At 33.4% G+C, this 17495-nt stretch overlaps 1 pseudogene; it reads right to left on the bottom strand.

Moving 5' to 3' along the window:
- Nucleotides 1-195: 195 nt before the first annotated feature.
- On the bottom strand, nucleotides 196-16490 carry LOC102581544 (probable LRR receptor-like serine/threonine-protein kinase At1g53430; annotated as a pseudogene).
- Nucleotides 16491-17495: the final 1005 nt, after the last annotated feature.

Here is a 17495-nt window from a genome sequence, read left to right as displayed (position 1 = left end):
ATATTGTATAATATTTGTTAGCAATTTATGTTATTTAAAAATTTATAATATAAAACTATATATTTTATATCAATTAATGAAAATAAGAGATGAATACGAAGTATGTAGGGTGAATATGTGGGAATAAAAAGAAAGGTTTGTTTTGTGAAATAAAAAATAATAAATGAAACAAAAAAAGAAGAAAAAGAAAAGAAGTGGAAAAACACACACATTTATTATATGCACATAAATATTTGGTCCTACATAGTGGAGGGTTTACCTAGTGCACACTCACCATCGAGTGCTCAACCAAAGGGCAGAGGTTGTAGCGCTGCGGGTTATATTTGGTCCTGTGTGAAAATACAGTTGCATAATTACATGATGGAAATCAAAATGTACTTGTAAAGTTGTGTGAATCAATCTATGTTTACATCATAGAGATCTTGAAGAAGCCTATTTGCGCTTTCATCTTTACCAGGGATAGACCCTGAGGAATTATTCCAAGGTGCATTCATACTTTGTCCTTGACTGTTCTGAGAGTATGTTGATGCTTGTGTTATTTCACTGTCATGTGAAAGTTTCTCAAATGATTTAACTCTCATTTCGTCGTTTGATGATGCAGTTCGCTTGATTATTGGTGCTTGCAACGGAACTTTTCCTTCGAGCATACTCACAACAGAAGACATGGATGGGCGGAGAGTAGGAGAGAGATTTGTGCACAAAAAGAGAAAAGATTTATCATTTCGCATTGCCTCATTTTTGGAGTTAAATTTGGAACCGAGTACGTGGATCCACTAGTTCTAACAGATTTCCCTGTTCTTGTAGGACGTAAGCCTAAAACAAAATTGACATACAAAGCAAGATGAAATTGGAGAAAAGAAAAACTAAATACGCAAAGATGCATCTATAAGAATGTGAGCAGAACTAATGAAACAACTCTGATTCTGATATTTTCTTTGGAGGTATCATAGCAAATACTCCCTTCGTTTCACTTTGTTTGTCTGGTTTTAATTTAAACTAAAGATATGTAGAATGTACCAAAATACCCTTAAATCATGTGGTTTTAAATATGTCACGTGGAAAGTTAGAATAAAGAGCTGGCAAAAAAGAAAAGAGACCTTTTTGAAACTCACTATGAATAAAAGTAAGACAAACAAATTGAAACCGATGGAGTATATATTTGCACAAAACACTAACAAGAGAAGTTTTTTCTGGCTTATAATTCAGAGTGGAATTAAACTAAACATGTACATGCAAGACTTATAATACATGATGTTGCAGCAGTTTTTAAAGATTTTAGTATTTGGGAATAATGACAGTTGAGTAAAAAGATAGTTTACCCAGTCAAGAAGGTAAACAAATTCCTCTTTTGGCCTGTAGTTTTGTGTTACTTTTCCCACTGACAATCTCCAAAGCAACAACTCCGAAGCTATAAACATCAGCTTTTATCTGTCAAGTAGCCTCTCGTTGCATACTCCGGAGCCATATAACCTCTTCAAAAGAGGAAAAAGAAATGTAAGATACTTCAAACTGACCATGTTAATGTATGACGAACAAATTCAAATGGGTAGAACTGTTACTCTCTCATCAAAACATGATAGTACAGAGACAGTTATGATAAGAAGGCTCACACTGTTCCAGCAATTCGGGTGCTAATATGAGTGTTCTCTTCTTCATCTAATTTAGCCAATCCAAAATCTGAAATCTTAGCATTCAGATCCTTATCAAGAAGCACATTGGTACTCTTAATATCTCTGTGGACGATTTTCAACCTTGATTCTTCATGAAGGTAAGCTAACCCTTTTGCTATTCCTGAGCATATCCTTTTTCTGGTTGCCCAGTCAAGGTTCAACCTCTGGTCGTCACGGCCTAAGAAAGGAAAATTAGAGGAGTATTAAGCATAAAATTATCACTGCATGATAAATGCTTTTCAAAATGTTGTTGCAAAGCATTACCAAAGAGAGCTCGTGCAAGACAGTTATTTTCCATGTATTCGTATATCACCAGTAACTGGTTCCCTTCTATGCAACAACCGTAAAGCTTGACAAGGTTTGGGTGTTGTAGAGCTGAAATCATGCCTATCTCATTAACAAATTCACGATTTCCTTGCTTTGACTTGGAAGAGAGCTGCTTAACAGCTATGACTGCCCCATCGGAGAGTACACCCTACAGACAGCAGGATTAATTTACAACGATCATATTACAGACCTTCATAACCAGTAGGAAACATCACCACAGAACCTCAAGCTGTCCTTACGCAAAATCAGTACGGATAGATATAAATAGAGAATTGATACCTTGTAAACTGGTCCAAACCCTCCTTCACCAATTTTATTGGCAGGATCAAAGTTATTTGTAGCAGCTTTAATTTGTCTAAGTCTAAAATGACCTGTTTGTAAATCAAGGGCTCTGAGTTCTGTAAACGAGAATAATATCAACGTCAGTATATATAGATCTTCTAAAACATCTGTATGATGAACAACAATTTTTAAAAGAATAAACATCTGTATGATATGTTATGAACATTTTGTTGTGTGCTGACTATCTATGATATGTCATGATGTCTATCTGCCAACAGAACAATCATCTATGATAATTATTTGTATGTCGCAGCTAGAAATCTCGTACATAATTCTGATTATCACAACAGAAGTATCGCCATATCAAATGTAGAGAGTGAATAAATTCTTTGAGGTATGTGTTACCTAATTCTTCTTGATTAATTTTCCCTCCAAAAATGCCTTTCTTCCACAGAGAAAATAAAACTATCAGAACCACCACAATTGAAGCGAGTACAATGCCAATAACAGCTCCGACAGGTAACCTGCGACCTATTTTGAAGTCTGCAAGAAGAAAATGGGATTTTCTTAAGATAAGATTGTGGGAAGATAAGTGTAAAGTCTATAGGCAGAGATATACGGACTTGGTGTCACTGAGATAGCTGAAATCAGCGGTCCATATACACCTCTGTCTGGAATAGCGTTAGTCCCCTTCCCGGTCCAATACAAGTGAATCTCCAGAGTGCTACTAACAGTAATATCATCAAAGTCCTTGATAATGACTTCTCCAACACCGTTAGCTTCCTCCATGATATTGAAATCCTTCAAAACTACTCTCCCCTGTGTAAGAAATCAAAATATACCACGTTATCTCCAACAAATTGGTACCTTCAATCTTAAATCAGAAAGTTGCCAATCATATCAGAACTCAGTATATCAACATTACATATTTATTATTTACAAAAGAAGTTGGGCCTCAAACTTACTTGTATTGCTACATCAAATATCCGCCTTCCAAGGCTGCTATATGTTGAGTCATTAGAAAACATTATTTCAGCAAAGTGAAGTCGCACTCTGTAGCTACCTCCTCGTAGGCAAAGCCCATAATATTTGAGAGAATTAGGGGCAAGGCGTGCTGTGTTGTAAAAGTCGGCACCGGATATGTTCAGTAAAAATCTATTTGTTGCAATATAACTAACATTTGCAAGACCTACGTACACTCCCGAACTGCTGAATGCCCATCTATCAGGGGACGAAAAAAAATATGATGGACCCCTAGTGGTCAAGTCCTCCTCATAATCATTTCCCTCATATGTAATTCTACCTCCTCCACAGTTTATGAATAGTGAATGATCTGCAATTGACATAAAGAACGTAACATGAGTAAGGGTTGTGAAATTATCTCTCAACTCCAAAGTTATGCTTTTGTACTTAAAAAGTCCACAGGCTGCCACTCCAAGAGTTGGTTCAGTGGTAAATGATCCAGACATAACCCCTGAGGTCCTTTTATAGGCTGTAACTCTTACATTTCGCTTCTGTGGGACAAATGAGGGGTTTCATGGAACACCAGGAATCCCTGCAATTTCGAATAGATTAAGCCACATAATTATAGACAATACACAGAAAGCATCAAACAAACTAGCACCTGATGCATAAGACAACATTTAGGACTTACGTGTTGTTGAACGTGTTCATTGTATCTGAATAGCTGGCGGCTAAGTTTCTGTTTGAAGAAAGAAGGTTTGTAAGTTATGTAGTTAAATGACCGAAATTCTTACTAATAAAAATAGAAATAATACACGGATGTAGGTTCCCAAACAAAGAAGTACAATGCTCACATGATAGAGGACTGGCATCCTCGAGTAGATATAAGGGTGAAATTGTTGTATGATATATCACTGCAAAAAAAAAATTATAGTTGCCATGCACTTAGAAGACACCAAATTCTTGCAAATGCGTCCTTTCAGCAATCAAAATGTTTTGGGGAAAAACTGTTAACTTTGAAGTGTGCTGGCATGATAATAACCAAAGTTTACTACTTAGATGAGGAAAACGGAACAAATTGAGCAAATACCAACATGTTCTTATCACTACTAAACACCCAGCTGGGAATTGCTCCGCTTAATGCGTTGTTACCAAGAAACCTGCATCACAGATAAAACTTTTGCTTCTTGTTACTGAAAGAAAACTTTTGAGGAAAAAAAAAAACATTACAACATTTATGCTTCAACTTGTAAAGGTTTCACTTCAAGGTACCTACATGTTATCAAAGTGCAACTGACTAAATGTATCTGGGATTAAACCATTCAACATGTTGTTGCTCAGGTCCCTGCAAGTAAATAATTCTTATCAGAAGCAGGCAGGATAAGCATCACCAGACAGCAAAGCAAACCACTGTGAATCCTTCGTCTTATGAATATATATAGAAAGCATCTTATTTGTTCTGACTAGATAAATCAACAAATCATGTATATATGACAACCTCTAAGTCTAATGTTACACTTGGTAGTCCTATTCACAATTAGATAGAAGAGAAATACAAGCTGAGAAATATCGTATAAGTTCCAACTTCTGAAGAAAAGGTAGTCACACAAGAATATTTATATACCAATTATCATCATAGCTGAGAAACATCAAAATCTATGTCATCTCTGAATACATCTCACCTGGACTTCTATGTTCTAGTACTCTTAACAACAACAACATACCCTGTGAAATCCCACAAGTGAGGTCTGGGGAGAGTAGAATGTATGCAGACCTTACCACTATCTTGTGAAGGTAGAGAGGCTGTTTTCGAAAGACCCTTGGCTCAAGTGCAACAAATTCCGGTATAAAGGAGACAATGAAGAGAATATAACAAATAACAACGAAACAGTGCAAACGTCTACCAGAGAGGAGCCAAAACAACAATAAATCATGTGATAGTCAAAACATCATAAACAACATACTAGGATAGATTATTAAAATAAAAATAATAGACAATGATGAAAATAAAAAAACAAGAACTACAATAATACAACTAACACCACTGCAAACACTAGTCACCTTAAGCAAGACAACACTACACTACCTACTAACCGTCTACCCTAATACATGTCCTCCACTCCCTCCTATCTAGGGTCTTATCCTCGATAGCCTGAAGTTGGGTCATATCCTGTCTTATCACACCTCTCCCCAATATTTCTTCGGCCTACCTCTGCCTCTCCTCATACCCTCTATCACCAACCTCTCACACCTACTCATTGGTGCGTCTATGCATCTCCTCCTCACATGTCCAAACCATCTCAGTCTCGCTTCCCTCATCTTGTCCTCCACGGAAGTATAAACACTGAGTAAGTGCTGAAAGAAGATGCTTTATTAATGATCATAAAAGAGTATTAAATAGAATTACAGAGAAAATAAGAAGACTCCTAAACAAACACTAATAACGTAATCTAAATAAACAATGACCGCTGAACTAATTAATGCAGTATCCTAAACAAACTGAACTAACAGTAGCTAACAGGGCTGAGCGTTCTGTGCCAATAGGAAGCCACTCCCACCTTATCCCGGATTTCCTCATTTCTATACTTATTGCTCCTAGTATGACCACACATCCACCTCAACATCCTCATCTCCGCAACATGCATCTTTTGGCCATGGGAGTTCTAGACTAGCCAACACTCAGTCCCAAGCAACAATGTCGGATGGACCACCACTCTATAAAACTTACCTTTGAGTTTTGGCGGTACCTTTTTATCACACAAGACTCTAGATGCAATCCTCCACACTTATCCACGCTGCACCAATATGGTGCGTGATATTATCGTTGATGTCTCCATTTCCCTGAATTATAGACTTATGATACTTGAATCTATATCTCGTGGGTATATTCAGTGTGTCAAGCCTCACTTCCATGCCTACCTCATGCATAACATCATTGAATTTTCACTCCACATGTTCTGTCTTAGTTCGGCTCAACCTGAACCCTTTAGCCTCCAAAGTATGCCTCCACACCTCTAACTTATCATTAACACGATTGCGTGACTCATCAATCAGTATTATGTTATCCACAAATAACATACACCACGGCACCTCATCTTGAATGTCTCGCGTCAATACGTCCATCACCAAGGCAAATAGAAACGGACTAAGAGTTGACCCTTTGTGTAATCCCATCTCCACAGGGAAATGCTCCGAGTCTCTTCTCACCATTCTTACCCGCATTTAAGCTATTTCGTACATGTCCTTTATCGCCCTAATGTAAGCCACCAGTACACCTCTCGCCTCCGGACATCTCCACAAGACTTCTCTCGGGACTTTATCATAGGCCTTTTCAAGGTCAATGAACACCATATGTAAATTCTGATAAACTAAAATATAGAAGAGACAAAACACAGATCTTGCTGGGAATAAAGTTTCCCATAAAAGAAGAATGATTAAAAAAAATAAAAAGATGACGAACTTACAAAAGTTTCAAAGGCATGGTACCTATATAGCTTGGAATAGGACCGAAAATTGAGCAATTTCTCAAAGTCCTGCATCATTAAAATCAAATTAAAGAACCATGAGCATACGACATTATGATGAATAGATGTAATAGCTAAATTTCCAACTACAAGCATATACTACTCACAGCCTTTCCATCTTCTTCAAGTCTTGAAGATTTGGGAATTGCATTTGTTTTCCTCTCAAATCAGATATCCTCCTGAAAACAACAATGCACATGAGAACTTCCTCTATAGCCTTCAATTTTCATTTCCAAGAGATTTTCTCTTTTAATCTATTCTTTCTATTATAATAGTAGAAAAGGAGCTTGACAGTGAATTTAAGAGTCATTTGACTGTAAAAACAGGTAGTATGAGAGAAGTGTGTATTTACAACTGGGTCATATTTTTCAACTGGGATATTGTAGGAGGAATAGGTCCTTCCATTGACGTTCCTTGAATGTCTCTGCAAAAGGTTTCATGATATTTGCTATTAAATACAATGTGTGCTACCAATTTTTTTGCTTTTTTAAAGTTTAGAATCCTTCAGGGAGAAGAAAATTGCATCAATATTTACAACTACCAGATGCATACTTACAATCTATCCATTTTGATCCAATTTCCAATAAAATCTGGTATGGTTCCAGATATGCTAGTCCCATCTATCCTACTGCAAACAGACGAAAGAGTTAAGAGAATGAAACCTGTCAAATGCTCTTTTAACATTTTCTTGCTTACAAGTCTGTCATGTTCTTAAGATTGCTGAAGTTCTCAGGTATAGTTCCTGTGAGATTATTGGCAGAAAGAGACCTGCAAAATAATCCATCAATTAACCATGATAACTGAAAAATCACACAACTCGTCCTGATTTGATTGGCACTTTTTGCTTATGTTTGATACAATTTGACCAACTTTTGGAGCTAAATTAGACTCTATTAACTCCAGAAACTATATAAAAGTACTATACGTTACAGTTCTTTTCAAATCAAAATGGTGAGAAAAATGCATTTTAGTTTGACTATTGGGAAGCGAAAAGTGCCAAATAATTTGGAACAGAAGTAACTATAAGTAAATAGTAGACGTCGAATATGAGGTTACTACGTCTTACATTCTTCTCAGGCGGCTCAAACTACCAAGGTTTGGAGGAAGAGGTCCTTCAAGTAGATTATTTTCCAAATTTCTGAAAATATCCAATTCATCAATGTGACATCTAATTAGATACAACCAAAGTATTTAGAAAGTTAAAGGAAGTATGCAATATCTTCAACTTACAGTTCTTCCAGTGTGAAAATGTCACCTAACTCCTTGGGAATCGGCCCACTGATACGGTTACCCAAGAGTGACCTATACATATGAGTTTGAACAAAATGTCAGAAGACCAAAAAAAAAAAACCTTTTTTGCTGAAAATCTTTTAAAAGATTAAACAGAAAAGAACTTACAAAATAGAGACGCGAAGCTGGCCGTAACTTGAGGGAATCGATCCATTTAAGTAATTACGAGACAGATCTCTGGAAATGTAAATATTGATTGAGCCTCCAATTTTGCATATTATGATCCACTTCAAATTTTTTCACACTTTTTAAGGATATGGTTTACACAATTCAATAGACTTTGTTTCATATAAAGCAACAAATTAACTTGTTACTGTTATGATTTTATAAGAATTTTTTTGAATAAAACACAAACAAGTTTCTGTAATCAGAAAGGGGAGAAATCCTATTAACTGATACTCACAATTCTCGTAGATGAGTAAGATTTGCAAATTCTGGAGGCAGAGTTCCCGTCATATTAAGACCTTTCAATTGACTGTATCAACAAAAAAAGCAGAATTCCTGTCATATTAGGACCTTAAACTATGCAGTCATTTTGAAGATCGAAGACTCAATGGAATATAAATCACAACAGGACATTGTTCTTGGACACTCTTTACATGTAAATACTTGCACGCACTAGGTATTATATCAAATTAATAACTTATCATAGTTAAGTGATTTAATGAAGTAAAAATGTGTACTAATTAACCATGATAAAGTGATAAAAAATAGTTTAACGAACATGGAAAGCTGAAACTGAAGAAAGTTCAACATGTACCAAAAAGCAAAAACTAGTACGAAATTTAGTTTATGTTAGTGAATTATCAAATGTTGGTTGTGTTGTCACTTTTAATGCAGATTCATGGAAGATTACCAAGGGTAATTTGGTGATAGCATGAGGGAAGAGAGATGGAACTTTGTATATAACATACACTCAGGATGGCTCCCCAGGTAGCATGTGAACTATCTCAAAAAGCATGGACGGTAAGCAGGTAAAACTATCGCATCTTAGAGTTTCTGGTTGCATTACTTATGTTCATGTGAATGATAATGAGAGATCTAAATTAGATGTGAAGTCCAAAATTTGCACTTTCTTAGGCTATGGTGGCGATAGCTTTGGGTATAGACTCTGGGATTATGACAGTCATAAGGTAATCAGGAGCAAGAATATGATGTACAACAAAAGTGTTCTCAGTTCAGCATAAGAAAAAATTCAAGGGGAAACAGAAACAGATAGAACCGGTGTTTGTTAAACCTGAGGATTATGAGAACAGTGCCGAACAGGATGATGCACATGAGGAGGACAAACAGGAAACAATAGAGGCATCAGTTCCGCCACAACGGTCTATAAGATAGAGGTTTCCTAGCAACAATATTTCAGTCTCTTGATTACTTGTTACTAACAAATGACGGTCAGACTAGCTGTTTTGATGAGAATGCAGGTTGATAGCAAGTTCAAGTGGATTCAGGCCATGGATGAAGAAGTGGACTCATTCCACATAAACCAAACCTGGGACTTGGTCAAATTGCTAAAAGGGAACAAGGCAATTCAGAATAAATGAGTGTACAGGGTGAAAGTGGAGCATGACGGCTTAACAGCATACAAGGCAAGGTTGGTAGTAAAAGGTTTCCAACAGAAGACAGGTATTGATTTCATTGATATTTTTTCCCCTATGGTCAAATTACCTACTATTCGAGTTTTGTTAAGTATTGTTGCGGCAAAAGATTTACATCTAGAGCAGCTAGATGTAAAGACAACCTTTCTCCAAGGAGACCTAGAGGAAGACTTGTATATGCAGCAACCTGAAGGGTACTAGATGTTGGCAAGGAAAATGTGGTATGCAGACCGAAGAAGAGTGTATGGTTTGAAACAAGCACCAAGATAGTGGTACTTGAAGTTTGACAGGTGTAAGATGACTATTGGCTTTACTCGGTGTAATTGTGATTATAGTTTCTTCAAGAAGTTTGTTAATACATTATTTTGCTCTTGTATGTGGATGACATGTAAGTGGCAAGTTCTAACATACATGAGATCATAAAGCTAAGGGAGTAAATGGCTGGTGAATTTTCAATAAAGAATCTTGGTTCTGTGAAGAAGATTTTGGGGCTGAAAAATTGGAAGAGACGAAAGAAATAAGTTTCTGAAGTTGCGTTAAGAAGAGTACATTGAGAAGATCTTGAAGAGGTTTAACATGGAGGATGTCAAGCCGATGAGAACTCCTTCGGCAGGTCAATTCAAGAAATCTTGCATCAACTTAGCCCAAAATCTGATGAAGAGAAGAACCGAATGGAGAACATACCATATGTATCAACTGCAGGAAGTCTCATGTATGCTATGGTACGTACAAGACCGAATATTTCCCATGTAGTGGGAGTTGTGAGCAGATTCATGTCAAATCCTGGTACAGAACACTGACATGTTGTGAAGTGGATTTTGAGGTACATGTTGGTCACAAAGGGTTTGTCTTTGTTCTACATAGGTGCTACAATCGGGCTACAAGGTTTTGGTTGATTCATATATGGTTGGAAATGTTGATGGTAAGAAGAGTACTACAGGCTATGTGTTAACTCTTGGAAGTGCAACAATCAGTTGGACCACAGAGGCAAAATATGTTGCTGCAACAGAAACATGTAAGGAGATGATTTGGTTGATCAAGGAACTAGGGCAAGATCAAGGTTGGAATGCAGGTTGCATAGTGACAACAAAGTGTCATTCATTTGGCGAAGAACTCTACATATCATTCAAGGACGAAGCACATTGATATCAAGTATCGTTTCATTTGGTCACTTATAGAGGAAGGTTTATTCAAGATGGATATGATTCAAACTGATGAGAATCCTGCAGATATGTTAACCAAATCAGTTACTACAGAGAAGCTGGGGGTATGCTCGACTTCTCTTGGCCTAGCTAACTTATCACCAATTCTATGATGCACGATGCGGAAGATGGTATCAGTCCCAAGTAGAAGAATTGTTAAGTTTGTAGGTCTGACCTCGATTAGGATTAAGATTGGAGGACATCCCAAACACTCTACGATTAGGATTTTTCGCACTCTATATAAACTTGGATTCATTTGTGTATTTGTGATCCTCTTTCATTGAGAAACAATAAGAGTTGGTGACTGACCGTGGGTTTTCTTCCCCTGGAGGATTTCCCACGTAAAATTATATGTTCTTTCTTTTCGTTATTATTGCTTTCATTATCGTTATCTCATAACACTAAGGACCTATTCATGATTACTCCCTCCATTCCAATTCATATGGTAAAGTTAAAATATGTATGCAATTTAAGAAATAAAGGAAGATTTTTTAAACTTGTGGTCATAATATATGCTATAAATTATAATATTGGTATAGCTACAAAACTTTTGAAGCTTATAAATAGTAGTCAATATTTCATAGCATTTGTTCAGCTATAAAACTTTCTCATTAAGAGTAAAATGTGAAGTTTTAAAGATCAAAGCAGAGCTTACATTGTTACAACATGGAAAACTGAGCTGTTATTGAATGAACAATCACATGTTAAGTTGCTGACAATTCTACGATAAGTAGGATCCGTCGTGTTAAGACCCATCCCCTGCATGCAAGAGGCTCGGCTGACATTCCATCTGTTCTGAAGTTTCGATGATATTGTTTCCAGAACTTTTACTGTAACATCAAAGTTATATTAAATCACAATCGTTACAATAAACAGATGTTAGAAATCATATAGAGTATACTATTGTTGGACTCCAGGAGCAAATTAAACTATTGCATATTGTGATACTTGGGCTGTACAAAGAGGAATTAGCAAAGGATAAATTATGTAGTTAAACAACAAGCCAACAACAAAACATGTTACTACTCCTATTTAGCTATGGGCTGTCAAAAGATCTTGTTAGTAGAGATGGCAATGGGGCGGGGCGGGTTGAGCTTAACCCGCTAAATTTTTAATCCGCCCCGCCACGCATAGCCTTAAACCCACCCCGCACCGCATCCGTCCCGCCCCATTGTCATCCCTACTTGTTAGTAACGATAATTCAAGGATGGATTAGCAAGGAAATCGATAGCTAATTTCACATAATGCATCATATTGGCCATTGGCAATGTTATCAGTTTAAAACAATGCATCCTATTGGTCATTGCCTCATTGGTAATAATATGTAGGCGGAATGACTAGGGAGACCCTTGTAATTTGCTCAATTTGTAAGTTGGACCCTTATATTTATGACTTTATCAACTGAATCCTTAAACTCAAGATTCCACGTTTAAAAGCATGTATTACATGCACACACATAGAATAAGAAAGAGGTTTAAAATATATTATTGAAAAATTATACGTGGAATAATATATTATTAGTAAAATGAGAATGCCTATTGTCCAAAATTAAGACGAAAGTTCAATTACTAAATCAAAATTAGAGGACATAAATGATTTTCACCTTTTTTTTTTTTTTAGAGATGTCGACAACAACAACTTACTAAATTTTGTTTGTGGGGGTTGGGGAAAAAGAAAATAGCATTGAAGGTAGGTTCGGAAAGCCACATGATAATGTGAATTGGGGTAATTACTAGGGTGGTAATTACCAGCCTAGTAATTAAACAAACTAGTAATTGTGTTAACCTGCTTATTTGTCAGTGTAATCACACATGCACAATTTGGTTGCACAACTGTAATCATAAAGTGATATTAAATTTTAAAAATAAAGGTTAATTACTTAAAATTGAAAATCTATATTAGATAAATAGAGGCCTTTATAAATGGTGTTAAATTAAATATTTAAGATAAATTTTATGTTTTAAAAATATATTAATCAATAAACATATGTTCTTAACTAATATTATAAAAATAATTGATTTACATTTTTCAAATTAGTATATTTTAATTAAATTAATAATAAAAACTAAAAATACAAGATTTCTATGAACATCATAAAATACATGTTTGATAAAAAGATTAATATTATAAATATAATGTCATAAATTATGAAAATATTTGACAAAAAAATTATCTATCAAGCCTAACTAAAAAAATAAATGACTCACAATGTGAAATATCAAGTCAATACTAAATAAAATTGAAAAAATAACATAATATAAAAATTCAAAATCAAAAAACTAATATAATACTCTAATTGTGTCAAATTTTAACATAATGTATATAAATATGATTTAAAAGAAAAGAAAAATGTAAATCTATAACCTTATCAAACAATGAATTCTATTTCAATTTAATAATTAGAAACTTGTTAAAAACAGCATGTGATTGACAAGTAAATAGAGATAGAGGGAGTAATTTCCTATTTTATTTTGTACTCTGTATAAAATAATACATAAAAGAATTTATAACTTGAATAGATATTAATAATGCAGGTTTCTAAAATAGAAATCAAATATCATACTAATTGTATACATGAATAATTTATCTTCTAACCAATTACCCAACATAATATTGCTAACACAAATTTAATACGTGCATAACTCACTTTCAAACCAGCCACCAAATAACCCCTTATTAATTACACAAAGCAACTTGTTTAATTTTTTTTTTCAGAATTAACTAATTAACTTTAATTCATTCTATTTCTTTAACCTAGATTAGATATTTCCTATGATATATACCATATGGTATTTTTAACTTTTATGTTTATTTTTAAAATATTACATGAGGGGCGAAGGTAGGTGGGGTTCGTGGGTTCGGACGAACCCACTAGCTTTCTGTAGACCCTATATTTATAGAAGAAAATTATATATATATATATATGCATATTCACTTGTAAACCCCATAACAAAATTTATTGACATTTTTAGTGGTAAGGAAGGGGCGGTGGAAAATATTTTTCACACTAGTGTTGTGGGGTCAAACCGTCCTAAAATTTAGAATCCCCAAACTTCTAATCTTGGCTCCGCCTTGCACGTCATATTAAATTTATATCTTTTGTTTTAGTGTTCAAATTTCTATCATATTTTGTAGCTATTATCTAAGTAATACGTTTTTTTATAGTATTTTTTGGTCTTCTTATCTATAAATGATAGTTAATTTCAAATGTTAGACCATTAATATAATTAATGAAAAAGAAGTAAAATGCAAATATCACCATTTAAAAAAAATAAGAAAATACTACTACAGCTTAAAAATTAATTTCACATAATAATAATTAGGCACAAGTTTTTTTTTTTTTTTAAGTAGTGTAAAAAAATTCACTTTCATAAACACACACTCATAAAAAGATCAATAATTGAAAGAAAAAGTTTAGATAGAAATTTCTTTTTCATAACGCATGACTACTTTATGTACTATATTTGATGTTAACCATTTAGGGATAAGGCTCTGAAAAATACCTCAACTTTGGTCGGATTTGCTGTTGCGATACTAAACTTTCATGAGGACCTATTACCTCCCTAGACTATTTAATTTGTTGTTGCGATACTAAACTTTCATGAGGACCTATTACCTCCCTAGACTATTTAATACCGTATTTTAAACATATACATTTGCCCACGTGGACATAAAAAATAATGCAAAATTATAAATAGTAATGTGTCCACGTGGGCACATATATACCTTTAAAATACACTATTAAATAGTTCAGGGGTTAAAAAATACGGTATTAAATAGTCTAGGGAGGTAATAGGTCCTCATGAAAGTTTAGTATCGCAATAGCAAATCCGACCAAAGTTGGGGTATTTTTCAGACTCTTATCCCAACCATTTAATAATGTTGAAAAATCAACTAACACAAACAAATAAATACACAAATTTGATTTTCGTATAGTTATTTAATTAAGTAGTATAAGATTTTCATACTAAAATATTATTTCACCCCTATTAAGAAAATATAATTTTTTAATATAAAAATATAATTAAAAAATTATTATTATTTTTCTCTTAAATTACTAAAGTGATGCTTATTTTGGAAATAGAAAAAGTAGTTATCATATCATAAAGTCACTTTTATATTTAAAAAATTAGAATAAAAAAATGATGTTTTGAGATAACCATTACTCGCCTCTATTTATTTTTACTTGTCATTATTCGCTTTTCAACAATTAAATTGTATGTATTATCTTCATTGTTTTCTTTTTAAAAAATAGTCTCTCTATCTCCACAAAGTAGTGATAGGTCTTTTTCATTCACTCTACCTTTTCAAACCTCAAGTGAGATTTCATTGATAGTGAATAGAAGTGTTCACAATCCGAATAAAATCGACTCAAACCAAAAAAAGTTAAGTCAAATCGATTAAATAAAATTGAATTTTATTTGATTTGATTTTATATTTTAAAAATCGATAACAAATTAATCTAATTTTGATTTTGTTAAAAAAAACAAAGAAATAACCAAACTGACAAATTGTATACATACTTTTTTTAATTAGATATACATAACATTTATTTTTTTTGAACATTTTTAATCTAAAAAATACAACACTTATCTTTTATTTGTGTAACAATATCAGTAGCTTATGCATTATTTAGTAAGTTATGTTGTTTAGTATATTGAATTAGGCAACAATATAAGCAAGAAGTAAACATAATCAGAGTTTAAATATAAAATTATAAGATCCAAAATGACACGAAGAGAATTTATTTTCTTTTGAACGCATTGTTTTTTTTTGTGTGTGTTTTGAATGAACAATTATTTTTTTTACTTTTGTGTATGATTAATAACTAAAAACGGAATTAAACTGAATCGAAAACGATCACAACCAAATTAATAATTATATATTATATTTAATTTGGTTTGATTTTAATAATTTAAAAATCGATTAAATTGATTTGATTGATTTTGATCAACAACCGATTCAAACCGATACTTGACCTATCACTGAGTATGTTATTGTTATATCATATTAATATGGAAATTATAAAGAAAGTTATTACAACTTAATAGTAAATCTCGTATAATTTTTGAATATCAAAAATTTTAAATTTTAAATATAAATTAATTTAACTTTAAAGGCTAACGAAACCAAAAAACAAATTACTATTACTCCATTACTAATAAATATAAGAAAGAAAACAAAAGAAAAAGAAAAGGATGGCATGGAAACTAGAAGCAATCTGCAACAGGAAAATATGAAGTTTTAGTTTCAGATCGCAAAAGTAAAGACAAAAATAGAAAAAAGAAAACGCCCACGAAGAAGAAGAAAAAAAAAACGATTTCCCAAATAAAATTACAGATCAATACGGAGATAATCAGTTATTTATTTATTTTTTGAAGAAAATTAGAATGAAGTAGCTTGAGATGAAATCAAAAAAGAGAAAAATGGTAACTACCTTCATCTTCAGGCAAAAGTTGAGCGTTGACAGATCTGAAACACAGAAAGAGAAATAAAGCACAAAATGTGATACAAGTAGTATCCATTGTTGCTCGAAGAAATTCAATTTTTATGTTTTTGGCCCTTTTTAATTACAAATGTTGTATAAGAAAAAAGGGAAGATACAATTAGAGGAACAATATATAGAAAGGGAGTAGAAATTACTAACCATAAATGAAGAACTTGAAAGTCGTCTGATCGGTCGTTGGGGATTAAACCCTTGTTGATATGTTTTTGACGTCGACTACTTCACTCTCTCTACTCTGTATAAAGGTCCTTTTCCGGACCTACTAAGTTGTCTTGAGATTAATTATTTTGGCTTTGTTATTTGGTGTGAAGAATAAAAATAAATATTTTTTCCGTTTTATTTTATGTGACAATTTTCAAATTTTGAGATTTAAACAAATTTATCTTTGACCGTAAGTTTTTCATAGGTGTTTTAAACATTTTGAATTATCAATTATTGTGACATATAATAATTTTTACGTAATTTATAAATATATAAATTTCATTTCAAGAAATTTGAAAATTCCATGCGCAAATTTTTCGACCAAACTTAAATTGTTTGACTCTCAAAAAATAAAAAGTGTCACATAAATTGAGACAGAAAGAGTAGCAATTTTTATTTTAGGATCCATTTGACCACAAATATATTTGAAAAAAACTTATAAAAAATAGAAACAGCAAAGACAGATTCCTTAAAGGAACAGATACATATTAAAAGCACCTTGCAGCAGTTGTATTTAATATATTGTTAGCTTCTTCAATGTCTCCTTCCACTTCTTCAGGTCTCTTCCTCTAACATAAATGTATAAGTCAATCCCCTTGTTATTAATATTGTTAGCTTCATTTCAAGTTTCACTCCAGTAACATATAAAGCTTTTCTTTCTTAGTATTTGCATGTAATTTAAAGACCACAGAGAACATATTAAAAGCACCTTGCAGCAGTTGTATTGAATAGGAAAGAAACGTGACATAATCTTATTCTTCGATTTAATATTTAATAAATGTTGGGTCAGTTGATAAGATTATGACACGTGTATGTCCGTTAGTATAAATGGTATATATGCTCTAGTTTTTGGACGGTAGGGGCATCAATGTCCCAAAAGTATGACGGAGGATATCTGCATACCATTTACGATAGTTCGGAGGTATATTTGT

Source organism: Solanum tuberosum, unplaced genomic scaffold (genome assembly GCF_000226075.1).
Source record: "Solanum tuberosum cultivar DM 1-3 516 R44 unplaced genomic scaffold, SolTub_3.0 scf00140, whole genome shotgun sequence".
In the NCBI taxonomy this organism is placed as follows: Eukaryota; Viridiplantae; Streptophyta; class Magnoliopsida; order Solanales; family Solanaceae; genus Solanum; species Solanum tuberosum.
This window is presented reverse-complemented; position numbering and strand designations above follow the sequence as displayed.